The sequence below is a fragment of the Gopherus evgoodei genome, chromosome 10 (assembly GCF_007399415.2).
Source record: "Gopherus evgoodei ecotype Sinaloan lineage chromosome 10, rGopEvg1_v1.p, whole genome shotgun sequence".
Lineage (NCBI taxonomy): Eukaryota > Metazoa > Chordata > Testudines > Testudinidae > Gopherus > Gopherus evgoodei.
In genome coordinates, this window is record NC_044331.1 from 10,580,515 (window position 1) to 10,596,760 (window position 16,246).

Sequence of the window (16,246 nt, forward strand, 5' to 3'; positions counted from 1 at the left end):
TCCTAGTCATTGGAGTCTGGCAACTTTGTACTTCTCTGACTCATTCATCCAAAGATTTATGTACTTTATCAATAATAATTATTTTAAGGCTCACCACACCCATGTAGGCAATGATTATTGTGTCCCTTTTACTGAGGGGTAAACTGAGGCATAGAAGGGTTAAAGCTAAAATGTTCAGAAATGTCTATTAATTTTAGCTTCATTTTTTTTGTGCCCAAATTGAGAGACCTTTTGTCTGACTTATAAGAGTCCTGAGCTCCCACAACTCCTACTGACTTTGGTATCATACTCGCGGATGCTCAGCACCTCTGAATATCAAAGACCAGCCGGCTCAGACTGAGTACCCAGGAATTAAGCTATCCAATGTTAATGAATGCTTTTGAAAATCTGGGCCGTAGTGACATGACTGATGTCACGCAGGCTGTCAATAGCAGTCAAGAACAGAAGCCAGGATTCAAATCTCTGCTTCTAACCATCACACCAGACTAAAGTACATACTTAGATGAAAATTATAATCACCCATGGGAAAAGAATAAAAGATATAATCCATTTTTAGCATATGCAGAAGCACGTGCCTCAGAGTTATACTGTATATCAACATTTCCAATGTACTTCTTCAAAATCCTAAAACCGGCTCAGCTGAGAGTGCCTTTGGGGCACAAGACAGAAGTCTCTGAACTGCTTGAAGCAAAATATTTGAAGCATTTCTGAAAATAGATTTATTCTTCACAATGTGGGGGGACCCAACAGATGATTTTTGCCTCTTAACGAAAAACAATGCAGGGGAAGGGTTGGCTTTCCAAAGTCGGCAGGTTTGGCAGAAACTCCGCAAGTTCAAATCCTCTTCCCACTGAGGAGGGGAAGGGACGGGGCATGGCCCCTTGGCATCGTCAGCCTATAGACCTGTGTAGAAATCAGGGTATCCCCACAGATCTCGGGATTTCTGCACTGCTCTTTAACTCCTTTCTCCCTAGGTTTGCTGAGAAGTCATGCTCTCACCTGCTAAGCCTGTGCAAGGGAGCAAAGGTGTGTAGCAGAATTTAAAGTGACAAGTGATAGCATTAACATACCTAGTGCTGTCCTCTGTGTTGCAGGGAGAGTATCCCCCATGGAGTATCTGCTCCCAATGATATGGTGTCAACTTGGAGTGAAATAGAGAAGGATTAGGCTTGCTTTCTACACGGTTTTGTCTTTTTGACTCTGCTCCAAACCTTGCAATGGAAGGGGAACCATGCATTGAAATAAAGGTATAGGGTTTATTAAGGCACTGGACTTGGAGGTGAAGACACTTCCACTAAATGGGGACCCAGGAGACCTTGGTTCAAATATGACCTTGGGCAAGTCACTTCATCCCTTTGTGCCTCAATTCCCTATCCAAAAAGGGGGGAAATAACATAATGAACCCATGGAACTCATTGCCACAAAGCATCACTGAGGAAGTGCTTAGCAGGATTCAAAAGAGAATTAGACTTCTATATGGATAAGAAGAATAGCCAAAGTTAAAGTAGTAAATATATTAAAATTAAATAATCACAATCTCTGGAAGGATGTAAATACTCAAGCTTCAGGTATAAGCCAACATCAAACTTTGAGTGAGAAGAAAATTTTTCCTGGGTACAGGTTATTCTATAACTTCCTAATGCAAGGTTGTTTCCTCTGAAGTTGCTGGCTTTGAACACAGTCAGAGACAGGAGAGTGGTCTAGATGGACATACTGGGCTGATTTAGTTTTGCAGTTGCTATATTTGGATGTTCTTAAGTTCATTTCCAATAAGTTGCTTAATATTTCAGTTCATGATCATTATGCTGGGCAGACCAGATCGGTGTGGAATATTAGAGAGGGCACTGGAGTGGGAATTTGGACAATGACCTTGGACAAGTCAATTCAGCTCTCTGCCTCTCTCGCCTCTCTAAACCTTTGTCTATCTAGATTGTAAGCCCTTCAGAGCAGGACTGTCTCTTACAATGTGTATCTACAGTATCCGGAAGAATGGCTGTCTGATCTAAGTTGGGGCTTCTAGGCAATATGTAATATAAATGATAGTAATCTGCTTTCTCTAGATCTTTGTTAGTATTCAAAAAGCATGCTTAAATGCTCATTTTTTCCAACACTCTTATTCATCTACCAGAAACTTGCCCACTGTAGGTACTTCCCTTCCTAAAAGTTTAAAATAAGTATTTTGGACATCAGAATGATGGTTGTGACAGACCCAAACTGTCACTCAAATTCTATTTCAACAACACCTAACATCTGTACCATATTTTTTCCCTCTGTAGTCTGGTACGCCTGTCCACTAGTTTGGGGGTGAAACAGTCAGCCACGTCCAACTCTGTTTTAGCTTTCGGCAGAGGCACTTTTATTCTTCTGCCACACAAAGCCAAAACATATGGAAAAGTAACAAAAGGGTACTCCTGACCTGGGCTGATACTGCAAGTACCTCTACCGCCCCCAGTAGCTCAAGGTTCATAGCCTTCCCATAGCATACACAACCTCAGCCTCAGCCTGGGCCTGCGCCTATCACCTGCCACCCACTTACATACCTGGGTTCTCATTTATATCTTCCAGCTGGGAATCAGAGCCAATCATCAGCTGCTGCTCAGCTGGTGCCCAACAGCTGCCTGTTAGGTTTCTCCTTAGGCCACGGCTTGTTGTTCCCAGGCACCGCATGCCTTTAAAGGGGCAGCCATCTCTGCTATACTCCCCTTTTAAGTGCCATATTTGGATTCTTGCAGAAAACAAAACTATATCTTATTTTATAGTGTTTGTCCTTTTTTTCCACTGTGATTTGTTTGTAGGAGGAGGAAAAGCAAGAACCTCTTAGATGTGAGCACTTTCAACAGATAATCCTTTGCTGTGCCAATTACTTTCCACACACAGCTAGTGGAACCTGCTTTTTTTCCCTTGTACAGTTGTTGGGGTTTTGAATCAAATAATCAAGAAATAGAAAATTTTGAATTACAGTATATGCATTTTTTTTCATACTGTTCAAAAAGGCATTTTTAGTTGAAAAAAAATTAGAAGACAATTTTTTCAATCAACCTTACTTATAGGTTAAGTAAACAAGATGGAAAAAGGAGTGGAAAGGAAAACAGGCACAGAGAAATTAAGTGGCTTGCCCACGGTCATACAATGAGTCACTGGCAGAGCTATGAATGGAAAACTTGTCTCCCGACTCCCGATATAGCGTCCTACCCAGTAGACCATACTGCCTCTCTGATGAGTCGATTTCTTAACAAGAAGTGATACTGAACTAAAACAGAAGAGTAAAACTCTTACATTACTAGCTCAATATTAAATAATGACACTAAACTACAGTATATAAAGGAGAGAACTTTAGGATTCCTTGCGGCCTTCTCAGTTTATAGATATACAGACAAATGAAGATGTTAGCTGAAGAATTCAACTAACAAGTGAAAACAGACATAATTACAATTAGTTAGCATTGTAGTATAATTGATGCACATAGGGTCAGGTTTCTTTATTTGAACCATGTGAAAACAAAATCTATTTCATATTTGTTAGTAATAAAATCCAACTGAATAGCAAATCATTTAAAAATCTGTCACATTTTACCTGAATTTATGTCTGAGGGAGAGAAAAGGAAATTTGGCAAAATATAGCATCACATAAGTGCTAACTTTTCTGTTAAATGACTGCACTTACGTAGGAAGACTGTATTTGGAGATGAACTTTGAGAAGGAATTTTGCTTTATCCATTTTATGACTGTCCTAGAAAATACTACAGAACACTAGCTACATATAAAACTAGTTATAAGGGCCAGATGTAGCTTTCCAGTAATAAAGAAAGCTCTCAGAAATGGGAAGAGCAAATAAGCATGTTCATGTTCATTCAGGCTAGGTAATGCCAATTTTGTGAATGAGGACTTGCCATGCAAAAGTTGAACAACTGATTTGGGAAAGAAAGTAACCACCTGGCTTCTCTCTGTTTGGAGGCAGATTATTTTTGACGGCCAACTAGCATGTCTGAGTTTGTCTAATCTAAGAACATCATGAGGATGTAAATAATCTAATTGAAGTAATTATCCATAAATTTGAGCCAAAGCTTGCACTGGAATCAAAGCAAACTATCTGATTTCCAATAATGCTTGTGAAATCAAGATCTCACCCACATTTATATGAAGTACCCCTGTAAGTCAAAATGATGCCTAGACATACAAAGATGTATGTGCCAAATTATTATTTGTATTACAGTAGCATCTCGAGGTCCCAGCTGAGACTGGGCGCCCTTTGTGCTAGGTGTAGCACATACATAAAGCTTACAAAGCTCTGAAAAGCTTACAATGTTGCCACAGTCATACCACGTAGATGAATTTTCCTTTGGTAGAGTTTCCATTGTACCAAGCAGTTTCCAAGGTCATAGGTTTCCCGTCATTTAAAATGAAATCATGCAAAAAAGGGACATGGAACAACCCTATTTTTTTTTAATATTTTTTTTTGTTTTTGTGACAATAGACACAAACACCTTTTACCTGCATTCCCATTTATTAAGAGAGGTCTTACACTAGATACTGATTTAGGGTATGATCCAAAGCCAATTGAAGTCAATGGAAAGACTCCTATTAGTTGTCATACTGCAAACTCAGACAGAGTAGTAACGAAGTTAGCTTTCTAAGCAGCTCTTGTCTAGTGCCACTAAGGCCTGACTACAGTAGCTTTGAGAATTCCTATATGATGAAATATTCTATGACTATAGGAACCATGAAAAAAGACGTGAAAACCGTTGTATTATGGTACTAACTGTATTTTGCATGATATTTCAAATGAGCCTACGTGATTTACGAGTATATATCCTCTTAAAAGTCAGTAGGACTTGCGCTCCAAAATCACCTAGGTCCTTTTGAAAACCCCACTTTTTAAAAATACCTCAGGTCTGGATTTTCAAAGGAGTTTATGGGAGTTAGGCAGACATGGTCACTTACAGACATGCTTAGCTTTCAGCATTTGAGCTGTTCTATAGAGTTCAGTAGGACTGCCCATATGCAGAAAGTTAAGCAACTGCAGGATTGGTCAGGGGCTAAAACATCACATTACAGAACTCAGCCCAAGGCAGACTATAAATAGTCTTAGGGTGACTTTCCTTGTTCAAAGCATTTTCTTAAATAGTGCAATGCATACAGCATATTGCTGGGGTTGTGGTGGAAACTCCCGGCTAGACTTCACTTTCTTCAACTGGGCCTGGAAAGAAACATATACTGCTATTATTAATTATTCGTGTAGAGCAGTGTTTCCCAAACTTGGGATGCCACTTGTATAGGGAAAGCCCCTAGTGGGCCGAGCCGGTTTGTTTACCTGCCGCATCCACAGGTCTGGCCGATCACGGCGCCCACTGGCCGCGGTTCGCCGCTCCAGGCCAATGGGAGCTGCTGGAAGCGGCAGCCAGTACGTCCCTCGGCCTTTGCCACTTCCAGCAGTTCCCATTCGCTTGGAGCAGCAAACCGCAGCCAGTGGGAGCCGCGATCAGTCGGACCTGTGGACACAGCAGGTAAACGGACCGGCCTGGCTAGCCAGGGCCTTTCCCTACACAAGTGGCGTCCCAAGTTTGGGAAAAACTGATGTGTGGCTGAGGGGTGAAAACATTATCTCAGTTGAACCCAACGGCCCCAGTCAGGATGGGGGCTCCCTTTTGCTGTGTTCTACAAACACATCATACTTCTAGAATCCTTGAGTGGGGACAACAGTCCCTCCAACATTAAAAGTCTGGTCATGGTTTTGAGGGCCCAATCCTGTCCCCACTGAAATCATTGATCTCAATGGTATAGAGTGTGGTCCTTTATATGCCATCATATATTTTTTTTTTTGATACTTCAGATGCAGACAACCCCTAGCCATAATACCTGATCTGGATCTAAATTATGCAGCTTAAGTCTATATCTAGTTTCAACAAACTCATCAATTAAAAAGGAATGTAAACTAGGGGGAAATAACTTAATAAAAATACCTATTCTGCAAAGTCCTTGGTATGACAAATGATATAATAATCTCACATACGAAGAATTCAACAAAATGGAGGTAGGCATTTAAATACATTTACTGTTTACGGAAATTTCAAACCATCACATTATCTTGCCTCTACCCTGTGGAATAGGGAAAAAAAAGAAGAAGAATTGGATTTGACAGGCAGTGCTAATAATAAAGAGGTTTTTAAATGTAAACTATAGCTGTGTACCAATCACTGCCTAATCAGGGTTATGTTTTTCAAATTATATTGTGTCTACTTTCACCTCCTGCCTATTATGTGAAATAAAAAAGAGAAGTGCTTAAGCAAATCCTCGATCTGTTCACATATATTTTTAATATTAATATGTCAGAGCAGCAGCATTGATGATATTAGGCAAATGACGGAATTCTCCCCCCAGCTGGACATGTTAATTGAGAAGCCAAGTTTTGGAGGCAAAGTTCACATCTGTGCAGATGGCGGGACAATGGAGAATGGCAGACCTAGGTCAGTGTCAATCCCAAACCATACTTTAATGGCTCACTTCTCTGCTTTTTCAACGTCAGCTGGTCCCTGTGGGGTGTATAAGTTAGGGAAGTCTGTCTCTACATTTTTTTTTCTGCCCTTGACTCTGGTACAGTAATTTCATGTAAAGAAGATGCCCCTCTGTGTGATCAGAAAAAATAAGAAATTCCACTTCCTGGTTTAAGCCGAAATACATTTGAGAGCACATTTTGAATTCTTTTTTCAGATTTCAGATTTTAAAACCTCCATCTGCAGAGCCTGATCCAAAGCCCACTTCCCATTAACCTCAGTGGGGTTTAGATCAGGTCTGTCAGTGCTGGCCAGTCACCTGTTTTCCTTATTTTAATCACTTTGGTCCTTTCTGTTCAACATTATGGGTCCAATTCTCATTTACAATAAAGCCTCTTTCATTGTGCTAGCTGTAAACTGTCTGTAACACTCAATGTAAGACTCTTTACATGACCTGAGTGGTATCCAGGAGCTTTAGTTTAAATAAGAATCAGGCCCTGTGTATTGTTTACATTTACTTAGCAAATGTATTATTTTTTTAACATGATCTGTGAATCACAAGCCGATTACATATCTATGTGCAGTGACAGACATATAGCTGTACTGCATGGCATCACGAGAAGACTTTAATCGTTTCAGTTTCCTAAGTGATATAATTATTTATTATCTCTAATTAAAATGCAGAGTTTGGCTGTCTCTATGAGACTAGATGAAAAGCCTTTTTAATGAAAAGAGCAACTGTGAGCTCTAAATTTCTTTATGGAAGAGATAACTTATGTAATCACTAGTAACCTTTTTCAAGAATATTATCTCACTATTTATAAAACAATGCCTTCTTTACTTTAGAAATTCCTATTTGCATATGAAAAAGAGCTTTATTTATTGATGCTTGTGACTGATGTATATTCCTCATTCAGGGGTGCTCTTTTTCCAGTCTTTCATATATGGCAGTGTCTAATTTTCTTTTGAAACTACCTAGAATAGTATTTTTACTATCATTTTCCCCTCCAATAATTCATAAGAAAACACAGGGTTTTTTATACCTAAACTCACTTTGTAATGACTTGTTTCCTAGTATAATTTCAAAATTTAAAGACTGCAACCGTTCATCTATTCGGATTAGTTCTGCAACAAAAAGAAAAGCTTTTCATTTTTCTTTCTCATTCGAAAGTAAATTTTTGAATGATCAGTTTGCTTGCTAACATATATATTAAGCTATTTTATTCATTACAAAATATAAGCAATCAAAAGAAAAGAGATGGGAGTATATGACTGCAAAACACATCCACAAATCAAACATATTAAAAATCGTATCAACTAATCAGTCATATGATTTGACTTCTTTAACTTGTATATAAAACTTGCCATTCAAGTCTATTTTTGTACAATCAATGGAATACAAAGTGTATTAAAAACACCTGACAGCTTTATGGGCAAATTTTGCCATCCTCTACACCTGCCTAATAGTACCACTCGTATTACTATGGGCTGAATCTGGAAAATCTGTCAAGTATTGTTGACACCGGTTTCTGCCAATAAGTGCACAACAAAAGATTGTAGTAAACAAGTTTTATATGAATAAAATAGTAAGGCAGCTATGTCATAGCACAAATTGATGTGTGCCCAGTGTATTTTGTATATTGCACAATTATATGGGGCCTGATCCAAAGCCCACATGAAAGACTCCAATTGATTTCAGTGTGCTCTGGATCAGGCCCACAAGCCATTTCTTGCTCATCTGTGTTCTTTCAAGGAACAGAACAATTCATCTTCTGTGGGGCTGGTGTTGTAACTGAGGGCAGAAAATGACTTCAGTGGAAGTAGCATGTGTATAAATGAGGGCAAAATCTGACCGAGTGTACTGATAGGCAGGTGAAGTTGCAAAATTTCTAAGCGGTTAGCTAAACGTTACAATAATCTGCTCTTGAATTTCCCTAGTTAATGGCTGTGTACAGAAAGAATGAATATGCAGATAAACCTCAGTTTTAAATCCATTTTCTGTTTACAGTCCTTGTCTTGTGATTCATTACACGTGATTAACTTGTACCTTATGCTCTTTTTCCAACCAATACCTCCTTTAGAACCAGTATCTTGCTGTGAACGGCTCCGACTTTCACTGTGCTTCACTTTTACAGTAAATTCTATCCTAACTGGCACAGGATCTATTAGTCAGACTCCTGAGCCAGGTCCTCCTAGTTACCTCTAAATTAGCTTTTTCTTTAGTCACTTTGGAAAATATTCATGGGCTATTCTGGACCCCTATGCTTAATCAGGTGTAATAGACTAACACACATGTATACTTTCTCTTTGTGCTTTAAATTCAGCAGAGGTGATTCCTGCAACTGAATCTTGACCAATAGATTTGCTCTTTCCCAGTCTCAAACTAATCTACATAAACCACTTTAAGCTTGGATGGTCAGTCAGAATAACAGTCCAAGCAGGAAACATAGTATATTGATCAAACATTTAATACTGGACATATAACAGTCAGTGAAGGGGAACTCCTTTTGTCTTAAATTGCCTTTAATTTCATTCAGAATATTGTTAGGTAACCTTTATTCTAGTAATGAATGATTCACTCTATATCAATTTTTATGGAATGACAGTCAATACCTTAGACTACAAAAGCAGATAGCACAGAAAAATTCAGAGAGGAAGCGCTGCCAATAACCCATAAAGAAAGTTGACTGAAATACAACTATCAGTTAACTTTGAATATTATTTACCACCGTGATCATGTAATCCTTGAACGTTATTTCAGATATATTAAGGGTGCTTTCTCATTTTTCAGATGAGGATTTTCTTTAGTAATTCCCAATACCAGGAGACAATACAATAAGGCATGAGCCAAAGCCCACAGAAGTCTATAAAAAGACTCCCAATAGCTTTGATGGGCTTTGCATTAGGGTGATTGGCACGATTTTCAAAGTTAGTGACACGAAATTGGTTTATTTATTTAGATTTATCCATGTAAACTTAAAGTGCCTATCCATTCACTCTGGGCACCTTTGACAAACTTAAAAATGCAATCCCCTTCATTATAAATAAATTTCAGCCATGCCATCCCACCCCCACCTCTGCCAGCAAACCAGAGGTACTAATAATTAAAATACTGCCCCTTATGTAACCATTAATCACTCTCATAATTTTCTGCACTTTTGAGGCTTAAAAAAAAGGCTTTGCAGCACACAACTGTACACTCACTCTTGCGTATGTCTAATTTACACAGGTAAATGTCCAATGGGAGTGTGCAAATGAGGTGTCTTCATGCATTTATGGCCAGTTAGGTGAGCATATCAGGTTGGGTAAGTGCAAATATATGCTCATGATTGTGTACACCTAACATTTGCCCCATAACTGGAAAATCTGCCCCATACCTTTTAGTTTGGTATATTTATGCTGTTCATATTGTTTTATATGAATTGGCTAGTATTTGTCCGATCATTTATATTCCCCTACATTTTGTGATTAAGGATTTAAATAATTTGTAACCAATTTACTTCAGAAGAATCAATACATTAGTGCTACTCAGGTTTTAGTTAATCTCAAATGATGCAGATTTACAACATCACATTACAAACGCTCAGAGAGGAACAGGCAACACAAGGAAATCTGGGGAAATTCAGATCGTTCTTTTCATGTGTCATTCAGATAACATTACACAGGCTTCAGTATTTGCCATCACCAGATATTTTTTCTGCCTTTTTCATCCTAGTTCTCTTGGCAACTGTGTTAAGCACTAATGCAGTTTGCACATTATTATCAACAGGAAATCCCTGGCATCAAAGGATTAATTTTATTCTTTGTCTCTATTTTAGTAACAGGAAAGAAATGTTACCTAGTCATTGTCCTAGTCAAGTCAAATAAAACAAACTATATCTGCTGATGAGCCATTATTATCACAGTCAACTAGATTAACATTGATTTACTGTAGGTAAGGGCTGTTGAGGGGTCCATTCTGTATATGCTTAATAGCTGCGTGATTATTTACTGTAAACCTACCCTCTGATTTTCTCCTTAGGCTGCTATTGTTGTTATTACAACTAATTCACATGAAATTATGGTAGCTCTCCAGGTCTACAGTCCTTGGTCACAGACCTAAGCAGGTGTTTGCTTAATAATTTGGTCAAAGATCAGTGAGTTAAAGGTTAGGCCATGGATAGTGAGAATGGAAGGGTCAGAGCACTTGAAGGAGGGGGCTGAGACTTGATCTTCCTGAGTCTGGAACAGTCAAACCTCAAGGTCACCCATTAGTGATCCTGCTTTAACGGACTGTGAGATGTCGACAATAAATTCACCACGCCAGCACCTTTAACCCTATTAATACTGTTAATACTGGAAGTAAAACCAAGGACTCAGAAGGAACCTGCCCATGGAGAATTATTCACAAAATGCCTGTGATATTAAATTGATATAGTAAGGCACGCAACTATTAATATTATGCTTCAAGGCAAACCTTTCTTTACTTGTACCTCTTTGGAAAGAGGTTTCATATATATAAAACTAGATTAGATAGATAGATAGATAGATCCCTTCACATATAATATACATGTGCATGTGCAAATGTCTATCTATGTATTAGTGTATATTTTGATACACCTACATATTATGTGTATGAGTGTATAAAACTGAGAGACCAAGCCTCCCCCACACCTCAAATTATTGTATGCATATCCGTGTGTTCAAAGATTTATTATTATGTAGCTTTAACAGACAACGTTCTATCAAGCCATCATCTATTGTCTGGTTACCAGGACTGGATCAATCTAGCTTTGTCCTTGTTCAAGTCAATGGCCATATTTTGGTGGTTAGGTATTTTGGCACATAAGAACATGTAATCATGTAATCACAGGTTCTATGATGTTTTTAATGGCTGTTCTAATGCAGGTACAGTGAAACAGGAACAGCAATAGTATTGAGCTAGGAGTCATGATTTGCAAACCATTTTTCCCCATGTCAGTCTAGGTGGGTTTGTACTCCTGAAATTCATCTTGAGCTTTTGGGATTTGAAGTCTTGGGGGTGGAAAAAAAAGGTAAAAAATTAACCAGACCTACAGATTTTTAAATAATTTGGGATCTTAACCATGTGAAGCTGCTACATTTCACCATAAGCCAAAATTCCTCTCTCTGCAGTTCTCATCTTTTGCCATCTTTGGAGGGAGAAGAGCTTGGCTTCCTGTAACTCTTGGCCTACAATAACTTCAGTAGATGTTTATCTGATTCCATCTTCATTCATAGATGATTCCAACACCCCAGAAGGGACCATTATGATAATCTACTGTAACCTCCTGTATAACACAGGGAATACAACGTCCCCAAAATAATTCCTAGAGCAAAACTTTTAGAAAAAAAATCCTGTCTTGATTTTTAAAATGTCAGCGATGGAGACTCCACCACAAACCTTGGTAAATTGTTCCAATGGTTAATTACCCTCACTGTCAAAAATTTATACCTTATTTCCAGTCTGAATTTGTCTAACTTCTACTTCCAGGCATTGGGTCATGTTATATTGTTCTCTGATAGACTGAAAAGCCCATTATTAAATATTTATTCCCCAAATAGATAATTATAGGTTGTAATCAAATCCCCTCTTAACCTTCTCTTTGAGCTCCTTGAGTCTATCACTATAAGGCATGTTTTCTAATCGTTTATTCATTCTTGTGGCTTTTTCTTTGAATCCCCTCCAATTTATCAACATTCTCTTGAATTGAGGGCACCAGAACTGGACATAGTGTTCCAGCAGCGGTTGCACCAGCGCCACGTACATAGTAAAATAACCTCTATACTTCTTCTGTTTATGTACTTCAGGATCGCACTAGCTGTTTTGGTCACAGCACCACATTGCTGCTCATGTTCAGCTGATTGTCCACAATGACCCCCTCAAGTCTTTTTAAAAGTCACTGCTTCCCAAAATAGAGTTCCCCATCCTACACACTTTGTTTCTAGATGTATACAGGTATATTTAGTCTTATTAATATGCATATTGTTTGCTTGTGTCCAGTTTACCAAGTGATACAGAGAGATCTGAATCAATTACCCTGTCTTCATCATTATTTACCTTGCCCCCATTTTTCGTGTCATCTGCAAACTTTATCAGTGATGATTTTATGTTTTCTTCCAGATCACTGACAAAAGTGTTAAATAGCTTAGGACCGAGAACCAATCCTTGTGGGACCCCACTGGAAACCCAACCGCTTGAGTTTGATTTCCCACTTGCAATTACATTTTGAGACCTACCCTTTTTAGCCAGTTTTTAAACTGTTTAATGTGTGCCACGTTAATTTTATAGTGTTCTAGTTTTCTAATCAAAATGTTATGCAATACCAAATCACCATGCCTTACAGAAGTCTATTACATCAACCAAACTTGAAATCTCGTTAAAAAAAGATACCCCATTAGTTTGACAAGATCTGTTTTCCATAAACCCATGTCCATTGACATTAATTATATGACCCTCTTTTAATTCTTTATTAATCTACATGTTTAAGGACCATTGAGCAATTTGGTCCCTCCATCTTCCTCTTTGAAGAATTGGCAAACTGAACACTCTGCCTTCAGCTGCCACAATATCTTCCAGAGAACAGGCTGCCTGCCCAATCCCCCATTTACCATCTGCAGGATGCAAGCAGGGGCTTCACATGTGACTTCTTACTCCATTCTGCGGCTTGACGTTGCACGAATTAAGTATTATTATTTATATAGTGCAATAGGTGTGCACGGCACTTCTCAACATAGATAAAGCAGATGCCCTGCCAAGAAGAGCTTGCCATCTATGTTAAGCCCAGAACTACATCAGACAAGAACACAGGGAGGGGCAGTGAAGGGACAGGGTGAAGGCAAGGATTACAAAGACATTGGGAGGTAAGTGCATGTGTCCAGCCTTTTAAGAAGGGTCTTAAAAGAGAAAAGGGATGAAACATAGCACACAGGGTAAAGGAAGGAGTAACTGCTATTATTTACTACTTTACAGCACCTGCATGGGTACCAGGAGCTTTACAGAAGACAAAACAATGACATGTCCTGCGCCAAAGCATTTACCATCTAAGGTCCTGAGTGTGCAACGGGGCCCATTGCAGGATCGAGGACTAAATGAGTTGCAGGCATTGGAGAAGAAAAGCATGGAGATGGGAGTGAGAAGACACAAAGCAGCCATCTGGATGACTCACTTGAGCTGAATGAAGAGGTCACAGCGGAGTAAAAGGAGATAAAGGCAGGCAGTTACATGCATGGTTAGGGCACCTGGGCATTACTGAATCTGCAGCCCCAGGTCAGCATTAACAAAATACTCAGGGAAGACCGCCACACAACATATACTCAACAGTGTGAATGGCAGAACATTTGGGAGTCTCTGAATCTGACAGCCTTTTGGTGAGGAAGGTTTCACAGTTCCCTGTTGTTCCTCTTATCCCCACATTTCTGAGGTCTGAGCCTGGAAAAAAAGTGCTGTGAGGGAAAGAGCTTGGGACTAGAGCAGTATCCTACCACGTACTGAAATCATAGTAAAAGGAGCTGGTAGGGAAGAGCATGTTTAAGGAGAAAAGTAGCTTTTGCATGAATACAGATTTCATAGGGATTCGAAATTGCTGGGCTAATCCTGCCAGATGCTGCACCTACAGGGTACAGAGTCACCCACTGACATCAAAAGGTTCTGGGCACCACTCAGCACCCAGCAGAAGTGAACCCTCAATCCAGAACACTTGTCTTCAGTTCATATCACTTGAACTCATGTTGTTTGAATGGGCTTGAATCTTTATATAAACTGTTTGCTCAATCGCCTTGCATACCGTGCATGATGCTGTGTGCACCTGTTCGTTTTGATAGTGAGCACAATAGGATATTTTTGGGTTGAAATCATCACTTGTAACAAACAATTTTTTTTAATTGAGACTAATTCTGGAACTGAAGACACAATGAGAATATGTACAAAAAATTTCCTTCGAAAGGCTTGAAAAGTAAAATGTGTCAAAATATTTTTAGACCCTCAAGATGTATTTTGGTGACACAAAAGCAGTTTTCAAATGGGGGTCCTCTTTTTTTTTAAAAAAATGGGCACAGGCTTCTGTCTTTAAGATGACTTTAAGCTGAGCCTCTAAAAATATTTTCTGCTTTAAAAATAAAGAGAATAGTTGTAAAACATAACAATTTGCATACTTATTGTGCTGGCTGTGCTGCCTGCTAATTAAAAAGGGAATACATGGTTTAAAAAAATCTGATCGGGGAAACAAAACTAGTAGGCCTCGTCCTCTGAGCCCTCTGAATGTGGAACTCCCATTAATTCTAAAATCAGGTGCATTAAGACCTTGATTCTGCAATGAGATCTATACCCATTACAGGATCAGGGCCTACATTTTGTGTAAACTAAGAATCAGCATTATTCAGTTATTTTTAAGGATTATTTGATATAAATTGTTTTACATTCAGACTTTAACTTATGCAGGCATGTGCCCTACTGAAGCCCTCAAAATAGGATTTAACTGGGACTCCTGTGGTGCACAGGCCTCACACTGGCCCTCTGCTCAGGGGTGAATCCCATCCACACAGAATACTCAGGTCGCATGCCCTACGCTCCATTTGTATTAGGGAGCAAAGCAATTTTCCTTTCCTGGGTGGCCAAAACATTAGGGCATTGCCCTAAACTACTACTTCCTAGTCTGAACAGAAGAAATTGCATGGGCTTATTTTCATACAACCAAACAATTCCCTACTAACCCAGAAAGAAAATATTTGTTCACCAAATAGTGGAAACTTGATTTTATCAAGTCTTACAGAGTAGGAAACTGTGTATTATGGGAATGCCATTTCTATGATTTACCTTGGAGAATATCACATCGATTTTGTTCATGTTTTGGGTTTTACCTTCCATTTTTAAAATTTCTGCTCATATGATTGTACTTATGTAGGACTATTAATATTGGAATGTAGCTTAAAGATTTATGCATGTGCTCAACTTTAGGCATGTGAGTAATTGGCCTCAAAGACTTTAATGGGATTCCTCAGGTGTGTAAAATTAAGCATGTGTAAGTATCTGGAGCATCAGGACTCAAATTACTTTGGCATGCATGAAACAGAGTCTGATTAAACTTTTCAGTACTTGTATTTCTTTTTTAGAAATATGTTTCCAAGTGTTGGAGCTTAGGCTGTCTCGTTCACGACTGACTAGTCTTCCTTTGAGAGTTGTTTAGATCACTTTCTGAGAGGGTTAGGGAAAGACAAGAAACAAAGGTTTAATGAATTGCAAAAATATTCATGTTGCAAGAGAAATATGCACATTCTGGACATCTCCCAGACTGAAATAGTCTGAGAGTAAGAAGGGGAGTATGGGGAGGGAGTAGACGCTTCAGATGTCCCAGAAAGAATTGTAAATCAGAATTTACTATTGTAAATTCTACCAGCAGTTCTTTAAAGTGACCACAGGCGAGTCTCTGATATACAGCAATGGGATCCAGAATTGCTGACACGCTTGTTTAAAGCAATCTGACCATCATTTTATAGTGCTTAGGAAAAGCTGGGAACTTGGAACTTAGTATGTAGCTTGTTTTTTCTGGTGATACTTTATGCAAGCTGTATGTGCAGCCTGACGATTGTCACCCATTGTTATTTAGTTAGCGGATGGCTTCTAGATGCAGTACCATAAAAGGTCCTTCATTTATAAAATATGAAATGGCTGACCTAAGTTAAACCAATTACTAAGTTCTTTATCATTTTTTCAGGTGCTTTATTCATTATCAGATTTCAGTCAACTCCAGGGTGGTAAAT